General features: G+C 41.4%; 1 protein-coding gene and 1 non-coding gene across 2 annotated transcripts in view; both read left to right on the top strand.

The window, feature by feature from the left end:
• Positions 1-21,680, top strand: part of B4GALT5 (beta-1,4-galactosyltransferase 5) — a 72,566-nt gene that overhangs the window by 7,256 nt on the left and 43,630 nt on the right. The window lies entirely within an intron of this gene.
• Positions 9,509-9,585, top strand: TRNAK-CUU (transfer RNA lysine (anticodon CUU)). Its single transcript is given in 2 exon segments — positions 9,509-9,545; positions 9,550-9,585. It is a non-coding gene; the product is annotated as a tRNA-Lys (tRNA).

Genomic DNA, 21,680 nt, shown 5'->3' with positions numbered 1-21,680 from the left:
TAGAACTGGTCACTCTCAGGTCTGGAGATCAGGGTGATGATGGGGGTGTCAAGCATATGTAAAGGCCCTGAGGCATAACACCTAGTGAAGGTTGACTGGACTTTTATAAGTGATGGGAAGTGGTAGGAAGTGAGCTTAGAAAGACGGTAGGGGTCAGGCCACATAGGACCCTGTAGGCCAAGGTAAGGGCTGTAGGGTAAAGGTGAACTAGTGGCTCAGACAGCAAAGAATCTGCCTCCAATGCAGGAGACCCGGGTTTCATCCCTGGGTTGGGAAGATCGCCTAGAGAAGGGGATGGCTACCCAGTCCAGTATTCTTGCTTGGAGAATACCATGGACAGAGGAGCCTGGCAGGCTACAGACCATAGGGTCATAAAGAGTCAGACTCGACTAACACTGGAGTCAACTGTTAGAAATCAATCAGACCTGGATTAGAGTCAACTCGGACTGAGTGGGCAAGCTATTTTCAGTTTTCTCATCTGCCCAATGGAGGATACCATCTTCCTCAGGGTTGCTGTGAGAATTGAGTAGAATATGCATGGAAGGGGGCTTGGCACAGAGCTTGGCACAACACTTCATAGGCCCAGAATTGTTATATTTTGTTATAACCATAGGAGATGTCCTGTAACAATTGTATAAATTGTTATAGCCATAGGAGATGTCCTCTTGACCTAATGCTAGCGCTGAACTCAGAGGAGGATCGGCGTCAGTCCAACTTGACGAATAACTCGATGGAAGCCTTTATTTCAGTTTTCCCATCTTTAAACTGAAGCAATGAACTCAAGTACAGATTCCAGGGTCCCTCTCAGACCCAAAGTTCCACGGTTCTGAGCAAGTGTGAGTTGAACCTTTTGGGGGAAGGAATAATGAGTTCTGTCAAGTAAAGATACCCCATTTATTAATAAAAAAAATTCGGACCTCTCATTCACTTAGTATCCCACCTGTAGTGAAATACTGAGCGGTGGATTCTGTGAAGTGTCAGTGTGTAACCATCATGAGGACAATCTGCCCTGAAAATAAGGCTTAGAATGTCTGCACTGAAGTCTATCTTTGAAATCATTGTGACAAAGAATGGTCAAAGGAAAAAAACCCTAAAGAATTCTAGGGAAATATCTTTGGGATGTTACAGCCTTTTTTTTTTTTTTTTTACCTTCTTTCTTTTCCCCCTTTTTGTCCCCTGGATAATCCTTTTAAGTTTTAATCTGTTAAATCAGTTTTTTTTTCCCCCTCTAAGCTTCACACTTTTGCTTTTAAACATGAAATGGAGCCCTGGACTCATTAGCTTCTGCCCCATCTTCAGTCCTCTAGGTAATTGGATGTTAAATGGAAAATGAATATTGCATTTTGACCCAGTAATTCTTTTTAATATTGTGGCTTATATCGAAGAGCATTCATACCTCCTGCTGATCCCATGAATCCAGTGTTTTTCCCAAGCCTGGGAATCACGCTGAATAATTTAAAGCGGTGTCTCTTCTCAGATCCCACCCCTCCCCACCCCTTTTGTTAGTTTGAGTGAGTAGTTACTAGACTGGAAGCAGTGTTCCGCCTCCTTCCCAGGTGACAGATACACCCAGGTACTTTGACTAGAAGGAAAGCTGGTCATTGTTCTGAAGTACCTTAGTTACCATCATCAATTATGAACAGTTCTCTGAGGCGATTAGTAGCCTAATTATAATGATGAAAAGTGTTGTGGAGTGTCACGTACAGGGAAGTGTAGATTGTAGGAAGGTTCTGTGTCATGTTTTAAAACTTAACCTAGAGGTGTGCTAGTGAGCACAGCTGTTTATTATTTTTTATTAAAGAGCTGTAAAACATTTAAATATCCATGGAAAAGGAATCTTTTTCACCCCCAAGTGGTCCTAAACGTATGATTAATAGACACTTAAACTTTTTGCTTAATATTCAGGTGTTGAACAACTGTATACTTGGAAAGATGGGAAAACAGTATTTTTTTTTAACTCATGGAACTGCTAGTTGCCCCGTTTTGAGGAACTGTGCTTTTTAGGCACTAAGCTTAAATTATACTCATGATTGTGATGTATATCAGTATTTTCTGATTGGTAGACTGTTGGCTTTTAAAGGTCAGAAAATAGTATTTTCTTAAATGTTGTGTTGTGGTCTTCTTTGTGTAGTTTAAAAAAATAATCCTTTATTCTCTTGCAGAAAAACGAAAAAAATTGCCAATATAGGAAAGTTAAACCAGGTGGGCCAGAGATGACAGCAGACTGACTTCAGGATTCTTGATGTACTTATTGTAGATCTTTATATTTTAAATAAACCCATTTAATCATTTAACTTGTAAAGAAAAACTCATTTTATCCATATCTTCATAATCTGTCAAGTCGTGATGCGGAGGTTCTGTGGGTTGAACGTCCTTGTTGTGCTTAGCACGTCAGATGCACTTAAATGTTAGTTGAAATGAATGGAGAGACTATTGTGGTCAAACTGGCCTCTTTGTTGTTGGATTGCATTTAACCTGGGAAAAGAGTCACTTCTTCAGTTAATTCTTATTTTGAGTTTTAATGGGGGTGAAGGGAAGGAGTCTGAGAAGAGACACCAATTTAAATTATTCAGTGATTTTTGTGATTTTGAATTCACTTTGCCCAAAACAACTCTGTCCTTTTTTCCCCCCTTGCTCTTTCTTTGTGGTAAATTTTTCTGACATGAAATTTGCCATGTATTTTGGTAATTTAGGTGTGCAATTCAGTGGCATTGATTGCATTCACAGTGTTAAGCAACCAGGACCACTATTTCCAAAAATTCCTGTTGCCCCAAACAGAAAGTCGCTTCCCATTAAGCAATAACTCCTCATCCACTGGCCCACCCCCCAACTGCTAATCTGCTGTGAATGTGGTTGCTCCAGCCTCCTCATCTAAGTGGGATCGTACAATATTGGTCCCTTAGTGTCTTCCCTGTTCACTTGGCAGAATGTTTGCATGGTTCGTTGCTGGCATAGAATGTGTCAGAACTGTACTCTTTTTATGGATGAATAATAGTCCATCATGTGTATACCCCATTTTGTTTTCTCAACTGTTGACAAACACGTGAGTTGCTTCCACCTTTTGGCTGCTGTAAACAGCACTGCTGCAAATGTTGGCACACATGTATCTGTTTGAGTCCCTGCTTTCAGTTCTTGGAGTGTTTACCTGGGAGTGGAATGGTTGGGTCATATACTAATTCTAGGGCTTCCCAGGTGGCTCAGTGGTAAAGAATCTGCCTGCCAAGCAAAAGGTGTGGGTTCGATCCCTGGTTCAGGAAGATCCCCTGGAGTAAGAAATGGCAACTCACTCCAGTACTCAGTTTAATTTTTTGAGGAACTGCCAGACTTCCCACAGTGCCTGCTCCAGTTTGTATTCCCACCAGCAATCTGTGAGGTTTCCAGTTTCTCCAGTCTTGCAGCCAACACTTATTTTCAGAGTGTGTATTTTTTTAAGTGTAGGGCATCCCCATAGGTACGAAATGGTAGCTCGTTGTAGTTTTGGTTTGCATTTCCTTAGTGAGTAATGGGGTTGAGCATCTTTGCGTGTGTTTATTGGCTATTTGTATATCTTGTTTAGTGAAAGGTCTGCTCAGGTTCCTTCACCCTTTTAATTTTTTTTCTTTTACTCTTCTTAAATTGGATTGTCTATTGGTAAGAGCTCTTTATATTTTTAAAATATTAAACCATTAGAGATACATGATTTGCAAGTATTTTCTCCCATCCTGTGAGTTGTCTTTGGATTCTGTTGGTAGGTGGCATTTGATACGCAAAAGCTTTTAACTTTAATGAGATTCAGTTTATTTATATTTTTCCTTTGTACTTTAAAAAATGTACTACTTGGTAAGTTTTGTGACTTAACTTTTGCTCCCTACATTGTACCCATTTCTTGTTTTTTTTTGGCTCGAGAGAGGTTTCCATAGGCAGCCTATCAGTAACTTATGGAAGCCTTTCACAAGCAATTGAGCTGATTTTTGAGAAAGCAGGAGGCAAGGTTTTTTTGTTTATCTTTCTCTTACTTTTTTTTTTCTCTCTTGTTTAAGTTTGATCTTTGTTTCTTGATTTCTGATTCTTGGTCTTTAAGATGATTACTCTCTTTGCCAAAGTTGACACGCTCTGCAGATTCCATTCGATATTTCAAGTATTTGAAGAGTCCTATGACTCTTCTGATAAAGGGGGGAAATCTATGTCTTTCTGATGTTTGTTGATTATTTTGCTAGATCTGAAACGTCACTTGCCTTTAAGTATCTTCTGTTTCTAATCGCAGTTCTCTGAAAATCCATGTAAGGCAGGGCCAGGATGTTAGAACACCAAATTTTTGGTGTTGGGAACAGTACAATTTAGTGATTAAACATAAGATTTAGAAGAGAAATTTAGAAAGTATTATAGATTGATAAGCGTAGTCCATGAAACACTAGGCTCACTCTTTTTTCCATACAGAAATGAAAGCGTATGTTGATTTTGACGATAGTGAAAAGTAAATATCACTTGGCATTTTGTTGGCCTCGGATCTGGATTAACCAGCACTTTAAATGTTTTGCTGTTTAATACGTGGTGATGCTTAGAGTGTAGACCTGGATGCGTGGCTTTGAGTTTGATGTTAAGTATGATTTTTTTTTCCCCCTCTGATCGTTTGAATACCAATAATTCTTCATCCGGGAGAGCACTGTTTCCCCAGTCCCCTGCAGGATGGCAGGTGATGATGAGGAGCAGCCTGCCGGGACGGCTGCCTGGCTGACTAGGAGGTGTGTGATATGAACACATGGTTTCTTTCTTCTTGGTTTCCTTTATAATATTATCAGAAAATGAAGAGAATGTTAAAGAATGAGGAAATAGAAGAGTCTAACATGTAAAACCTGCTGGACTTCTGCAACGGTGACATAGTAAAATTTGGCTCTTTGATTTTTTTTCTTTCTCCTGGTATCAGCTGAGTTTCAAACGTACTTAACTAAACGTGAGTGATAATGATAGTGACTTAAAACAGGTGGGTCCTTGGGAGATTTTTGTGTTTTGGAGCCTGTAATAAAAGAAAAAATGTACAAACTTGAGTTTGCGGTTGTCTGATTTGGCTGTTTTCTTAAAGCTAACTTATCTCTGTGTTAACCCCTTACGGTGTGCTAGGTCTGGGGATACAGTGATGAATAATCTGAACACCAAAGCTCTGTTACTTTTAAGTCTTCAACAGGGGAGCATGGCTTCATTTTAGTAAAAGCTTCTCAGAATTTTGAGTGATTTTTATATTCCCAGAGGATGTGTTTAATTGAGGGTCAGTTGATGTTAACATTCCTTCATTGCCAAGAATAATAGTGGATATATTTTATTGTAGATATTTAAGGCAGCAAAATTTTTAAAGAAATTCATGAAGACACATTTCATTTCTTAACATCCTCCCCCCGCCCCGCCCCCGCCCGGGCCCATTGGTTGTACCTGTTTTTGGTGCTGTTTTTATTTGTTATTCTTGGTCACTAAGTCACGTCAGACGCTTTTGTGACCCCGTGGACTGTAGCCCGCCAGGCTCCTCTGTTCATGAGATTTCCCAGGCAAGAATTCTGGAGTGGGTTGCCATTTCTTACTCCAGGGGATCTTCCCGACCCAGGGATGGAGCGCATCTCCTGCATTGCAGGTGGATTCCTTCCCCCTGAGCCCCACGGGGGTGTTTATATTTAACCATGGAATGTTTCCGATGTTTATCTCCTGAACAGAGTCATGGCGATGGTGGTGAGCAGTGACCTGAAGTTTCTTAATAACTAGATGCTCTCCACCAGCAGAGGGAGGATGTGTTTATATGCTGAGGCCTGTTCCTTTCCACCTGGAAGTATCAGTTTTAGAACAGAGGTCTGGTACTTTCTCAGTGCCATAGAGAGAAAGTGCTCCGAGAGCGTTTGTCAGACAGGCTCAGTCTGTCTGCTACCCGTCAGTGGCTTTCGTGGCTTTTAGGATAAAGTTCAGTCTCGTGGGAGCTTAGAAACATTTTTGTGGTCAGGCCTCTACCTTCTTCTTCCGTTTCATTTATGCCTCTTCTCTCCCTCCAGCCCCACAGACTTCCTACCTGGTTTCCAGAGTAGACGAGGCTCTCTCCTTATGCTTTTCTCTGGCCGACTCAAGTACTCCTGCTTGTCCTTGGATCTGTAATTCAGTGTCAAATGCATGGGCCTCATCTTGCTTGTTCGCTGTTGTATCCCTGCCTAGGACACTGGTCTGGCACACCATAGTGTTAGTTGCTCAGTCGTGTCTGATCCTTTGCGACCCCATGAACTGTAAACCCGTCAGGCTGCTTTGTCCATGGAGTTCTCCAGGCAAGAATACTGGAGTCGGTTGCCATACCCTCTTCCAGGGCATCTTCCCGACCCAGGAATTGAACCTGGGTCTCTTACATTGCAGGCAGATTTCTTACCATCTGAGCCATCAGGGAAGTAGGTTCTCAATAAATATTTATTTGTTAAATTGGTAAAGTAAGGTGGAGGTGGCCAGATCTGAGGTCCTGAAAAGTACAATTAGCCGATTCTCTGCTCATTTGGGTGTGTTGTGCTATTAAGACTTCAAGGTGAAGAATTAAAAAGGATCAAATGAAAACACAGTGGATTTGTAAAGATATTAATTGTAATAGAAAGTATGATTCCTAGCTCAGTTGCAGATTAATTATGCCCAGTTCAGTCAGATGTTTGGTTTTGAGCTGGGGGGTGTGGGTGGGTGCTGGTTTATGGGCAGATGACAAGTAGGGGTTCTAAAGTTTTACCCATTTAAGATTTGACATGGATTTTAACCCTTTGAGGTGCTTTGTATCTTACATAGTATGTGTAGCATAATGCTTCGAACTTGCAAATCACAAATGAATGTATTAATGGTTTGTCTTGTTCCTTAACTTGAAATCTAGATGAAAAAATGATAAACAGGAAAAATTCCCCGGCAGTTCAGTGGTAAAGACTCAGCACTTAAACTGCTGCGGGCCTGGGTTCAATCCCTGGTTGGGGAACCAAGATCCTGCAAATCACATGTCTTGGCCAAAAAATAAAGATAAAATAAAAATTGATAAACAGGAAAACACTCAGTCCTGATTTAGGAAAAAGTAGATACAATAATTCTTGTGTATCGCTAGGAGCATTGTTTCTAATTTTGAATTAGAAAAATATTTAGGTTAGTGGTTTTGGTGTTTTCAAATTTGTGATCAAAGCTATACTTTTTGTCTTGAGTATGCTCATCAGTATTTCATTTGAGAGGTAGTTTTTGCCTAGGAAATGAGAAATTGTTTTATATTTTACTTCTTCCAAGGAGCGATAAGGAAGAAACACTTTCTGAAATTGGAAGTCCATATGGTTGGTATGAAAAGTAAGTCTGTTATTCCTAAGCAGCTCGTCTTGCTGTTGGGTGGAAGGTGGAAATAACCTTGCCTCTGTTGCTAAGGTTATTTTTGAGCTGACTTGTGGCTGGCACCCATCGTTTGCTTTGTCTGCAAGGGACAACTGGAATCCCAGAGAGAGAGAGTGTGAATGTGAGTGGGAGAAAGTGAAACATTTGGTTTGAGTATTGGCTTGATTTTTCTGTTTTGTTGTTGACTTGGCATGCCTGGCTTTTTCATTCTGCTTTTAAGTATCCAGAAACCTTCAGGTCTGTGTGAATTAGAAGATTTGGATTTAATTGAATTTCATTTGGCACTGTGGAAAATTAACTTTAGGTAAGAGTTACTTTTTGGGTTGGCTTAATGATGAAGATAGTTTTTTCCCTTAATTGTTTTATTTCATTATAGAAAGTTTCAAACATATATACAAAAGTAGAGTGCATAGTATAATGGACTCCCATGAACAAAGGTGATTTTCGATGTGACCTTCATATTTGTGAAAAATGTAAATGTGAAACGGCCCCTTCCCCCAACAAGACAAAAGTCCAAGCTTAGGCTAATTAATAACCTGTACTTTTAAAACCTTTGGGTAATTGAGTTTCATTTTTGTTTAGCTGTCTTGCTGATCCAGTTACCTAAATGAGTGTTTCTTGATATATAGAAAGGGAAGACCAGAAGTATATAAATATAGGCTTAAATTGAGAGGATTAAAGGAGAGAGTATTTGTCAGAGTTTGCATGGCTTGGTACCAGGTAGATGCTGAACAGATAATTGTCCCCTTGCCCTCTCACAGTTCCTGGAGTAGAGGGGGGAAGGGACACTTGGGTGAACTGGTACCTAGTAGAGAGTTGATTATAGTGCAGTTTCCAGAGGATTTATTTATTTTTTCTATTATCCCATCCTTCTTTCGAACCCTGGATGTTTAGAGCTGGAAGAACAGAGGTCAGATTTTGCCAAGGGTAGACCCTTCTGTGCTCTGGTGATACCTCGAAGGCAGTCCTGAGCTTGAGGAGCAGGTGCTGTGGTTGAGGATGCTGAAGTCGCAGGTGCCCTGGAAGCAGGCGATTGCTGCTCGCGTGTGTACCACCTGGGTTCTTCTGGGTCCCTTGGCCTGTTTTTCTGAGAATATATTGCTGGGATTTGCAGCAGCTATTTATGAGTTTGGGAGATGGTGATGGACAGGGAGGCCTGGCGTGCTGCATTTCATGGGGTCACAAAGAGTCAGACACGACTGAACAACTGAACTGAACTTGACCAAAGCCAGGTGCCAACCTTGCAAAGGAAAGAATGGCAAAAATACCACTTTTAGGACTTGTGTTGGCACAGATTTTGTGATTTGTGTTTAGTAACATTCCCCAGTAACCACACATGAACACCACCACCGATTTAATTGTATTATTAGTTATATTAATTTATTAGTTCTATCATTAAAAAAGTAAAACAGCATAGGTGAAGCCATACTTTTGGGTTGTATTGTTTGTGTGAAAAACTGACTCTCTTCATTGTGAATTTTGAACAAACTTGCCAGTAGATTATTTTAGTAAGCTTGTGTCATCAGAAGCATTCCAGAATGAATCATGTTTTTTAGAATCTAACAAATGTTACCACCCTTGTTCTGTTGAGCAATATTTTTAAACTATTTAATCAACCTTAAGGATGATAAAGGAGTTTACCGTAATTTATTCATAATCATCTTTTCATCCCAAGTGTTTTCATTTCATTGTTTCCTTCTCTTTATATACACAAACAGATATTTAAAAATTTTATACGTTAGGAGTTGCTAGGCTGAGAGAATTGACGTTATAAGGGTGGCGGCAGTTTAATGAATGCCCTCAGAGTTTGTGTTAGAATAATCTTGTACCACCTCTTTGCTGTAATATCTTTTCCTGGTTAGTTCTGTTTCTCTCATTTTAACTAAACATAGCATCTTTATATAAGATTATTTCTGGCAGATGACTCTTGAAAGCTCTGAAGAAAACATGTGGAAAACTTGATGGGAAGTTCTAGCCTTTGTGACGTCACATCAGATTAGTCTCATTCCTAAACACATTAATAAAGTTAAAATAGAACGACCTCAAATTTTATTAAATGTTATCATGTGGCTAATTTAATGTGAAAGTGTAATATTTGATATATCTCCTCCTTTGATTGGGTTCTACAGAACAGAAATCTTTCTTAAAAACCTATTAACGGACTTCCCTGATGGTCCAGTGGCTAAGACTCTGCACTCTTAATTAATGCAGGGGGCCTTGGTTCAATCCCTGGTCGGGGAACTAGATCCCACATGCTGCAACTGAGACCCAGTGCAGCCAAATAAATAAATAAGTAAAATATATATAGAAAAACCCTAGTTGTACTTGGTTATTTTTCTGCAGTCTGATTTTTTTTCTCCAGTTTGTCAAGAGTAACCAAATTTTCTTTCTCCACCCTCTTTTTTCCCCATTCCTATATGTACAGAAGGTGGACACCATCGATGGCATGCAGTTTATTCTTTTTGGTAAAGATGATTATATTAATGCAGTCAGTTCTGTTAAAAGATGACTTAAATGTTCCTAAAAATCACTATACTATACAAAACTGTTGAATAAAAACCATAGAGCTGATGGGCAAGATGGAGTTAGGCACACAACACTTAAAAACTAAATTAGTGTCGTATTAACAAAAAAATAAGGAACCTAATGAAACCAGCATAGTTTTACACATGTTAAATGGTTAAGAAACACCAAAAAATAGGGTACTTTGTTTTGAAAAAGACCTGAAATTTGCTGGTGGAAGTGGGCAATCCAAAGAATTGCAACTCCAGAGTTACTGTGAAGTGGAGGTTATTGTGAAGTGTGCTGAAATGGTACTGGATGTTGTAACATCCATTGTGTATGGGATGCTCGCTCGAGATGCACTGAGGCTGCTGGCGGATGTTAGACGTAGGTGTGTGTCTGTTCAGTCCTCAGGGACGAAATTGCACATAAGCAACACGAAATTCCAGTTATCCTCAGGTTGTTCCCAAATATGTCATTTGTGTTGGAACAAGTGTGTACTTTGAAAATAAGTGTGATAGCGGGACTGACTGTAAGACAAAGTACGATGTAATTTGAATAAATATGTGAAATAAAAAAAGATTTTTGATTGAAGTATGGTTGATTTACAGTGTTGTGCCAATCTCTGTTGCACAGCAGAGTGACTCAGTTATACACATACAGACATTCTTTTAAAAAAATGATTTTAAAAACGTTTTGAAATCTCAAGCTTCCAGAAGAGTTGCATGTGTAGTATAGTGACTTTTTCTTGAACCATCTGGTGACATTATGTCCCCTCACTCCCAAATATCAGAGTGTGTTTTTCAACAAAGAAGGATATTCCAGCCAAGGACAATCCACCCATTAGCGTTAACATTGATACTCTACCTCTGTGGCCATCTAATCTCTGACCCCCATTCAGGCTTTGCCAGTTGCCCCAGTAATGTCCCTTATGTCAAAAGGGTACAGTTCAGAATCGCCCACTGTGTTCCACGTAATGTTTCTTTAGTCTTCTTCAGGAAAACCTGGAAAAGTTCCTCAGTTTCTCCTTGAATTTCATGACCTTGACACTTCTGAGGACGACAAGCCAGCTCTTTTATAGCCTGTCTCGTACTTTGTCTGATGTTTCCTTGTGGTTAGATCCAGGTTATGCATCTTTGGCGGTAAAATCGCAGAAGTGGTGTTAACGTCCTCGCGATGCGTGTCAGAGGACACAAGACTGTGATTTGCCCCATCCCCGAGGATGTTTGCTCTGATTCCTTGACCGAGGAGGTTTCTGAGGAGGGTTTCCACCATAAAGTGACTCTCTTCCCTTCTGTATTCAGTATGTATTTTGTGGGAGGGTCCTTAATAAATTTAAAGGAAAAGAAAGAAAAAAAAACTATATAAATATCTTGTTCTTCATCAGACTTCTTCATGTATTTATTTATTTATATAAAGCCATGCTTTTTTAATGAAAACATTAGTTATCAGCATGGACGTGTGGTTTTAATCTGTTTTCTCTTATTATTTGTATTCACCATCAGGCCAGGGGGACTCCCGCGCCCTGATGTCAGTCCTTTTGTCTCTGTCATTCTCGAGCACGTCCTTACTTTCTGGAATAACAAGTTGTTCTAGGCACACTTTGTGCTTTCTTTATGCCAGACCTAGAATCAGCTATTTATCTAAAACATGATTCTTTTTAATGGAGAATGGATTCTTAGAAGCCAAGATCCTGGTTCCGGATGCACTCACTGCTGTTGGAGTGTTGTGACTTCTAGGTTTTCTCATCAATGTATAGAGCTCTGGAATATATGTAGGTACACACACACTGTTACACACCCACACACTACATCTATATTTATTTCTCCGTGTGTGTGTGTGTATATATATATAAAACAGTGAGTTCACAGCAGTATCCACAGTTCAAATCTCAGGGTTCATTTTAGTTTTTTTTTTTCTTTCCATATTTGTAACTCCTTTCTCTAACAGTGAGAGTGCTAACTCCCATTTTCCTTGCTGTTATTAATATTTACTTATTTGATTAATCCCGTATATGTAACCGTATATTAATCTGTGTCCAGTCCCTGTTTGGACATGTTTCTCACCCTGAACATAGTTCGACTCTCTCTTGGCTGGGCTGGCTTCCCCCGTCATCCCACTTGGGTTCTCTTCAAGCCTGCCCCAGGCCACTCCCTCCACCCCTGCTTGGGCTCTGGAACCTCACCCTGGCATGCCTTCTTCTCTGTTGGATGCTTTTCTCACCCTTCCTGGCTCTGACACTCCATGCAAGGCAGTGCCCTCATCCTGCTTGGCTCAGAATCCCTCTGTGTCTGCCCTGTCTACCCCTGATGCAGGCATCTACCTAGCTTGGTGTGGTGGTGGTGCTCAGTCATGTCCGACTCTTTGTGACCCCATGGACTGCAGCCCGCCAGGCTCCTCTGTCCGTGGGATTTCCCAGGCAGGAATACTGGAGTGCGGTGCCATTTCCTTCTCCAGGGGTCTTCCTGACCCAGGGATCAAACCTGCATCTCCTGCATTGGCAGGATTCTTTGCCCACTGTGCCACCTGGGAAGTCCCACTTAGCTTGGCCCCACCTAATGGCATCCTTTAGGACTGAAATTTTTTTATTTTTTAGAAGGAATGGGAAAGGGGATGGCACTGTATAAAACTTTTTTGATAAGTAAATTCACATATTTTGGGAAAAAATTATTTGGCTTGACCATGTCACCTGAGTTTTTGCATACTGAAAATAGTGTCACCATACCTGTTTGAAATTCTTTTTAGACTATTTTCTGTGTCTCTTGACGCACAAGCTACTCTTGATTTCTTCCTATAGACTCCACACATGTAGCTAACTAGAGGCTGACGAAGTGACATTTAGCCCATGTAATTGTGATGACTCTTCTTTCCCTCTTGAGCGTTTCTCCTGACTGAGGGGCTGGGGTGTTGGAGAAACCCTGTTTTGCAGAAGTGACTGTCTCAGTCAGTAGTTTGTGTTCCTGGCTCCCTCTCCTCCAGCTCAGCGGTCCGGCCTTCTCTGTCTCCCAACCACAGTGGCAGCAGGCGCCGCTTCCATTTGTTGAGCCTTTTTAAAAGTGTTTTGCATGTATTATCCTCTTAATTAACACTCTAGCTCCGTGAGACATAGATGTTTTAGAGATGAGGAGACCAAGGCTTGGCGAGGTTAAATCATCTGTTCAAGGTCATAGAACTTGTTTTGAGGCCAAGCCTGCTTTTTCTTTAGAGCTGATGCTCTTGGATAATCCTCCACTGCCAGTGGACATGGATTCGAGCAAACTGCGAGAGATAGTGGAGGACAGAGGAGCCTAGCGCGCCGCTGTCCGTGGGGTCCCAGAGTCAGACCCGACTGCACAGCAGCGGTGATGCTGCCCCTAGAGGAGGAGGATGAATTTGATTATACTGAGTTTTCCAGTCATCGTTTTTTATTCCTTTTGATTTTGGAGGAGGAAGTATAAACTCTTTATAGTTGGAAGAAGAGAAATAGATGTCATTAGCTGTGTGGAAATACTGACACTTAAATGACTGTATTACTGGAATAGGCCCGCAGAAGTGGTAGGTGTGAAGCCTAGATAAGCCCTCTTTTTTTTTTTTCTGATCTGGGCACAATTCATCTCTTTGTACTTAGAAAGGGTACTTTGAAGTAGGAGGATCAAAACTTTTCAAACTTCTCTTTGGAAACTAATGTGAAAATTAAGATCTTCAAAGTATACTTAAGCTGTCTGTCGCTTTTTAAGGAAGAGCAGCTCAAGATTTCTCACTTACCAGCCCATCTCAGCGCTGTCCGTTTCTTGGTGAATGGAATGATGTGGCTAATTGTCAGGTTGAAAGTGGGTTTCCGTCCTGTGGTTTTGAGTTAGTTATTTTCCAGGTACAGAGATTATTTTGTGCCTTTGTCCCCATTATGCTAGCTCTCCCTTACGACTGGTATTAAGTATGAGGAACACGTCAGGAATTGGGGAACTTCCCCCAGGGCTTCCCTGGTGGCTCAGATGGTAAAGAATCCGCCTGCCGTGTGGGAGGCCTGGGTTCGATCCGGGGGTGGGAAAGATCCCCTGGAGGAGGGCATGGCCACCCACTCCAGTGTTCTCGCCTGGAGAATCCCCTGGCGGGCTGCAGTCCGTGGGGTTGCAAAGAGTCGGACCCGACTGAGCACCTCAGCACAGCACAGCACCCCCAGGCTACTCCTCCTGCTAAGAGTTTTTCTTTCTGAAAAGCTGCAGGCCTGCCCTGGGGGTCAGACTGGCTTTAGTCGTGTCCGACTCTGTGTGACCCCATAGACGGCAGCCCAGCAGGCTCCCCCGTCCCTGAGATTCTCCAGGCAAGAACACTGGAGTGGGTTGCCATTTCCTTCTCCAGTGCATGAAAGGGAAAAGTCAAAGGGAAGTTGCTCAGTCATGTCCAACTCTTAGCGACCCCATGGACTGCAGCCCACCAGGCTCCTCCGTCCATGGGGTTTTCCATGGCACGAGTACTGGAGTGGGGTGCCATTGCCTTCTCCAAACCATGAGACTAGTAAGGATGTTTATACTTAGAATTCCTAGAGCGCTGGAAATCAGAGGTACAGAATTCTTTCTCTCCTTTCTCTCCCCCTTTCTCTCCACTTTTCCTCCCTCCCGCCTCTCTCTCTCTCTCCATCAGCCAGTCAGTCATCTTTCTCACAGGCCTTTAGAAACATTAGTTATACTGTTCCGCCTGCCACTGTGCTCTGTTGAGGAGGAGGAGAATTTGTCTGCCCCCAGGAGATGTAAACCCAATGAGTTCTGGAGTCACACCTTCTAAGCTCTTGTCCCACCTCTGCAGTTTGCTGGTTTTGTGACTTCAGGCAAGTTTGTTGAACCATTCTGTACCTCCTTCAGTCTCCTCACGGGACAATGGCAGTTTCCTACCTCATAGTGAAGCGCTTAGCAAGGTCCTTGGCGATGGTGAACATGCCCAATGAATGTTAACCGGCTATGATGATTGATAGTCTGCCTGTTGGGAGATTGTAATGTTGGATGTGTTTTCCGGACTAAGTCAGATACACAGGGTCACAACATGAAAGATGGGACTGCGGCAACCTCTGTGTTGTACAGGTGGGGGAATGGAATCTGAGAGAAGTTACAGGATTTACTCAGTCTCCCTGCGATACCAAGGCTAGAGCTGATTCTCAGTCTCGTAATTCCAGGGACTTTTCCTCAGTTTTATCAGGGAGTCTCATAAAGATGGCATTGAATGATGGTGATATGATGATACCAGGATTTTTTTTTTTCTTTTTCTTTTTTTGGTGGGGGATGAGGCAGAGAGAGGTTTGTGTATAAATAGAAAAAGCACACTCAACATACCTATTGTTTTTATAATGCAGACCACAGTGAATAAGTTAAAAAAAACTCGGCAGGTGGGACTCCGCCAAAGGTGGAAAGCATGATTGCAGGGGGACATAGGTTTGACACGGTTGAATCACTTTCGCCCTTACAAACACGGGGTAAGTAGGGTGTCGTATTGGTTTGCTGCTAGGAGAACATACACAGGTGAGCAGAAAGATAGATACAAAGGGCATTGTAGGTCTGTAATCAGGTGAGATGGGGGGTTGTTACAGGTCAGTTGCTGCAATAGTTGTTGCTTGTTTTATTTTTTTAAGTATGTATTTATTTGGATTATAAAACTAATACGTTCAACTGTTTAAATTTGGAAGATACAGCAAAGCACAAAGAAAATAAAGAGCCTAAAATCTCAACCCAAAGATAAGTTGCTATTAACATTGTGTGCTTTTCTCGCTCTCTCTTTTTTTCGGTATGTGCATAATATTTTAAAAACACATTTGAGCTCATATGATATGTACAGTTTTATATACTAACTAAAAGTGTTAAAACAATCCAGAAGCAAAGTGGCTGTCATGTCTTCGGTCCTGTAAGAAAATCTGGACTTGACCATCTGGCGTAGAAGAATATTCTTTATTGTGTGCCTCGTATAGTAGCGATGTCTAAAGTGGCCTGTTTGTGCTGCACCTTCACTTTTATCAGAATGACTCATGTTTCCGCATCTATTGGAAGGCTCAGAAATGAAAAGGATAATTAATCCTCAAGGAAGTGTTGCCTGGTTCAACAGGCACCATTTCATCACCTACTTACTCAGCTCTTATCTGCTATCTGTTTAATAATATTCCAGGACCAGAGTACAGGCATAATCTGTTAATTTATGTTAAATTAACTGGTTGCCAGATACCACCAGGTAACTCCAGTTCACAGCAGAGAGAGCAATCAATTCTTGCCACAAGAAATTCATTTTGGTCATATGCAGAAAGAAAAGCCAAATATTCATGGAATGTACATTATAGATAAAATGGAAATCTGAGGGTAAGGATTCTTCCCTAGAATATTTTGTGCTTCCCTGGATTCATAAAAGTAGAATTTTAGAAAACAAGAACAGTTGTTAAATAATGGCTACATATGTTGGACTTAGCAATCAGTGTGTCTTTGGAGCTAAATATGATCACATTGAGACATACTGGCAGTAAATTAGCTATTATTAATACCACACTTTAAGTAGTTTATTGGAATTGAAAGATATCTCTTTCCTTCTTGTATAGATACATTTAACTTCAGGAATGTGGTTCCGTTTAATATTGTATAATTAAAATATTCATCCTTTTAATTTTTTTGTCCTTAAAACATTACTTTTCTAAGATTGACTCTTTACACTAGAGACTTTTGAAGATGTTTAAAATGCAGTTCTGAAAAATAGTGGGTTAAAAGTAGCCCTTGTTCTGGGAGTGGGGAGTGAGCATGGGGACTGACTAGGAGGGTCTCAGGGAAACTTGAAGAGTGATGGTTGTGTTTCATATCTTAGTAGGGATTTGGGTTACACAGGTATATGCCTCTGTGAGAACTCAGCAAATGACATGTGCTCATTTTATGGAATATTTATGTAGATATTGATCTCTTATTAGTGATATGTATGCTGAAGTATGTAGAAGGCAGTATACTGATCTGTGTAATTTCCTTGGAAATGCATGAAAAAATAAGATTGATGGATAGGCAGATGGATGTATTTGTGATGAGAAAGTGAAGAGTAAAGGAGGGCAGAGGAGAGATGAACTGAGCGTTTGGGATTAGCAGATGCAAACTATAATACAGAGAATGGATAAACAGCAAGACCTTATGGTATATCACAGGGAACGATCTTCAATACCCTGTAATAAACCATAATGGAAAGGAATGTATATATTTATGTATGTATGTATAACTGAATCACTTTGCTGTACACCAGAAACTAATGTAACATTGTAAGTCAACTATATACTTCAAAAGAAAAAAAAGTCAAGTAGAATCAAGGTGGTGAGTATCTGGGTGTTCACTACAAAATTCAACTTCACTGTATGTCTGAAATTTTTCGTAGTAAAATGTTGGTTGAAAATGTTATAAATTAGTATCTTTAAGGTTCTAGTTACCATAGGGCAGAAATGGAGCCATTTGAATCTGACCACTGAGTTGATCATTTTAAGACTGATAGAGAGCAAGTGAAGAATTGTTAAATTCTCTGTCTTCGCTACGTGGAGGCGCTCCCAGTCTTTCTCACTGAGTCCAAAGATTATTTTTCTGATTATTGTACTGTCCTGGAAATGGCCAGGTAACATAAACCTTGTATAACTGTCAAAGGTAGCACCTGTGTTCATTTCTACATACAGTATCCAGTGGGTTCATAAATACTACTTTGCTAAGGCACTTTCTAAGGCTAGTGCTCAGTTCAAACCTGTATTTTTCTAGTCTCTTCTCCTACTCTGCAAGCTTCAGCCTGGATGTTTTCTGTTGTCATGTCACTAATTCTCCTTTTTTTTTGGCTATGTCTAATCCAATATTAAACTCACATAGTAAATTCTTGATTTCTTAGTTTTTGAATTTTTATTTGATTCTTTTTTAAAAAATAGATTCCAGTGTATGGTGAAATTCTTTTTTCTCTCCATCTTTTTTCTTAAATTTTTTTCTCTCTTTTCTCGAATGCACTTATTTTGAAAACTCATGAGTGATGACTCCCAATACCTACATCCCCTGTGGATTTTTCTTTTTCCTGTTGGCTGGTTCTTTTGATACTCAATCATCCGGTGTCCTGGCTCTTGGCATGCCTGGTAATTTTGACTGAAAACTGGTTGTTGTGTGTAAAAAATTGTAGCTGGCCTTACACGATTTATCCTTGACTAGAGAAGGCTCGCTTCATTTGCTAGGCAAAGAGGATGGGAGCTGATCCCATTATCCTGCTGGGGACCGAGCTGACCACAGCCAGGGTGGGGTTTACTTCTGCTCACCTGCTCTCAGGTCGTAGCCCTGCAGGAGTTCCGGCTGAGAACCTGGGCTGTTTACCATGGCCCCTCCTCCCGATGTGCCCTGAACTTTGATCTTTGAATCCTCAGCACAGGGGATGGATAAAAACCCAGCTGTGCTCTTCAGAGGCTTTCTGCTCGGTCTCTGAGCTTCCGGACCTGTGCATCTTTGGGATTCTACTGGACAAATCTCTTAAAGGGAAAACTGGTGCAGTTCTTTTCGCTGGGATCTTGGCCCCTTAAGACTCGATTCTTTACATCTGAGGTAACAGCCAAGAGCTCTGCTGATGCCCCTGCCTCTTGGTGGTGTCTTCGGTCCTTTGCCCAGACTGTCTGCCTCCTTTTTCAGCCTTGTTCTTGGTACCCAGAATTGGCAAATACCCTGAAGAACAAACCAACTGCAGTATGTTGGCTCATACCGCCAAGGGATTCTCCCCTTTCCAGGATTTTGTCTCCTCGAGTCCTGGTTACCTCAGCAACTCTCTGAAGTTTTCAACTTTTTTTTTCTTTTTTTGACTTTTCTAGCTTTTCACTGAGGAATCCCTGGTCTGAAGTAGCTAGTTAGTAATAGTTGGAAGCAGACACTGGTTTAGATAAATCTTGCTCGAGTGTTTTTTTCTTTATGTTGTAGAAAAGATGGTATTAGTCTTTGCTCCATTTAAGGAAGACATGTCCAGTTCAAAGGGAATTCAAAAGAAATATGACCTGTTGATTAATCTAAAAGTGAATATATAAGTAAGTTATCATCACTAGTGTGCTTTTTGTCTAACAGTATTAATGGTTAATTTAAAAGTATTTTATTTCAGTTGCTAAGTCATTTTCAACTCTTTGTGACCCCATGGACTGGAGCACACCAACCCCTTCTGGCCTCCTCTATTTCCCGGAGTTTGCTCAGGTTCATGTCCATTGAGTCAGCGATGCTATCTAATCATCTTGTCCTCTGTGGTCCCCTTCTCCTTTTGCCCTCAGTCTTTCCCAGCATCAGGGTGTTTTCCAGTGAGTCAGCTCATCATCAGGAGGCCAAAGTACTGGAGCTTCCAAAGAACTGAGTATTCCAATGAATATTCGGGTCGATTTCCTTTAGGATTGACCGGTTTGATCTCCTTGAAGTCCAAGGGACTCTCTCAAGAGTCTAATACAGCACCACAATTCAAAAGCATCAATTCTTTGGTGCTCAGCCTTCTTTAGGGTCCAACTCTCACATCTCTACATGACTGATGGAAAAACCATAGATTTGACTATTAAAAAAAGAAAATAAGTGTTTTATAACACTTATAAGTGTTAGTCTTAGGCACAAACAAGTTTAATGGTTTATCCAAGGCAGAGTTTCTCAATCCCTGCACCAGTGACATACTGGGTTGGGTAATTTGTTGCTGGGGGCTGTTCTGTGCAGTGTGGAATGTATAGCAGCATCTCTGGCCTTTTACTTAATAAGAGCCTCTAGCAACCCCCTCCCCCAGCTGTGACAACCCAGAATGTCTCCAGGTACTGCCAGATGTCCCCTGGGGAGCAAAGTCACTCCTGGTTAAGAGCCACTGGTCTAAGAGGAGGGCTTAGTTGTCCTAATTTGATATTTTGCCAGAGAAGTGGAATTGAATTTTGACTTACTCATGTTATTGTCTTTCACCATTGAACTATTCTCCAGCTGCATTCTTGCCTAATCATTCAGTGGTAGACCCTGGGGCCCTTAAATGGTTATAGGAAGAAATAGGTTCAAGAGGGAGGGAGTATAAGTATACTTAACTGCTGATTTAGATCGTGGTATGGCAGAAACCAACACAACGTTGTAAAGCAATTATCCTCCAATTAAAAATAAATATAAAAAATAAGACCATCCACCTAAAAAAGAAAAAGAATATATAGATTTTATCCCTTAGCTTGCCTGTTGTGAATTGGAAGCATAGGTCACTCTTGAAGACAGACTCGATTTGCAGGTGATGGTAAGGGGTCCAGCCTGTGTGTGGCGTCTCCTTGGGCTTCTGCAGAGCAGGGCTGTGGCCGTCTGTTTTCACTGTGATCTCACACATGGCCAGTCTAAGCCGACAGGAGCAAATTAACACAGAGAAGTCCGCTCAGAATGTAACAACCGTTTGGAATTGAAGCGACAAAGGGCACAAAGAGATCAGAATTTAATGGCTGAAACTAAGGGTTAAAAGCGGAAAAGACAGCTTAGAAAAGTGAGCTGGAGTGAACATTTCTGACACCGGCAAAAGTGACTTAAGCTGTTTGCTACTCTTTCTCTTACTCTGCAGACATTTTCCTGTTTTCCAGTTCATTCTGCTTTGATGCCAAGGCTCTTATTAATAATGCATGGCTTTTTTCTGGTACTCCCTGCCCATCCAGCCTCTTAGGTGCTGAGTCAGAGAAGATTGTTACAGCAGCAGCTCAGAGCTGCGGAGAGAGGCCCCGAGGCGGTGCTCAAGGCTGCCCTCTTTCCTGCACCCGTATCCTGCAGCAGCTTCTCGCCTTAATTACTCTAGACCTTCTGTTCAGAGGTTGCTCTTTTCTTCCTTGTAAGAGGCTTTAAAAACTATCCAGAAATGTCTATGACATAAGGTTTTTGAGAGCTCTTAAAAAAAATGAAAAAAAAAATTGGTCTGAATGTTAATGTGAACTGCATTTGATTTCTGGGACAATACTGTTATTTCAGTACTTTTCTAGCTGGCTGCCTGGATATGTTGCTCCTGAGTTCCCTGATAGCTGTTTTGTACGATTTAAAATGGTATTTTCGCTTTACCTTTTTGATAGGCAGCTGCTAGGAGTCAGACAGATGTAAAAGAACAGGACAAGTAATTAATTGCCTGGGGAGCACTTGGGTGCAGGCTTGGAGCCAACATTTTCCTCCCTCCCTTTGCCAGCCCACGGCCCTCTGGATGGCCACTCAGAGCCTGATCTTTGAGAGCCCAGCCACTGCTGTGCCTGCGGTTGTCAAAGGCAGGTCTGTCTGGGCCACAGTTTTATTTCTGGTCGGTTAGGAAGTAGCCGTGTTGGGATGGACTCTGCGAAAAAAGCAATTGTTGAAGTCGCGGGGTTCGTGGTACAGGCAGAGGGGAGAGCGAGCGCACACACCTGCTGCAGCTCCTGGCACACGTGGTCCCGTGGGGAAGGTGGCGAGGTCTTGGATGAGTCCTGCAGCCTCTTTCTCAAGTCAGCCTTTAAACCATGACGCATCTGAACAAACTCGTTAAATCAGTTTATTGACCCTCTGTGGTGCGTTTACGTGCTGATTTCCCCAGAACGATCATCCTCTTTGTTACCCCGGGTTTTAAAGGTAGCTTAGAAGTTATTTACCTCTCTTCACAATCAGAAATAGCAATATAGATAAAAAGAATACTCGAATGGAAACCCAACAGTATCATCACAGTTTTTTCTGGAAGATTATCCTAAAACAAAAGGTGTATGAAAATAACAACTGGGACTCATACAGAAGGCCCACCCCGTTCTAATCACTAACTTTGGGGCCTGAGATTTGTTCTTGCCAACCTTCACAGGACTGTGAGACGCTCAGTCTTGAGCTGCAGACCACACGGCTGAGCAGGCTCAGCTGTCGGTCTGAGCC

This window comes from Giraffa tippelskirchi, chromosome 13 (genome assembly GCF_054371585.1).
Source record: "Giraffa tippelskirchi isolate mGirTip1 chromosome 13, T2T-mGirTip1v1.2.pri, whole genome shotgun sequence".
NCBI classification, from domain to species: domain Eukaryota; kingdom Metazoa; phylum Chordata; class Mammalia; order Artiodactyla; family Giraffidae; genus Giraffa; species Giraffa tippelskirchi.
Note: the sequence above shows the minus strand (reverse complement) of the source record. Positions and strands in the feature narration are given on the sequence as shown.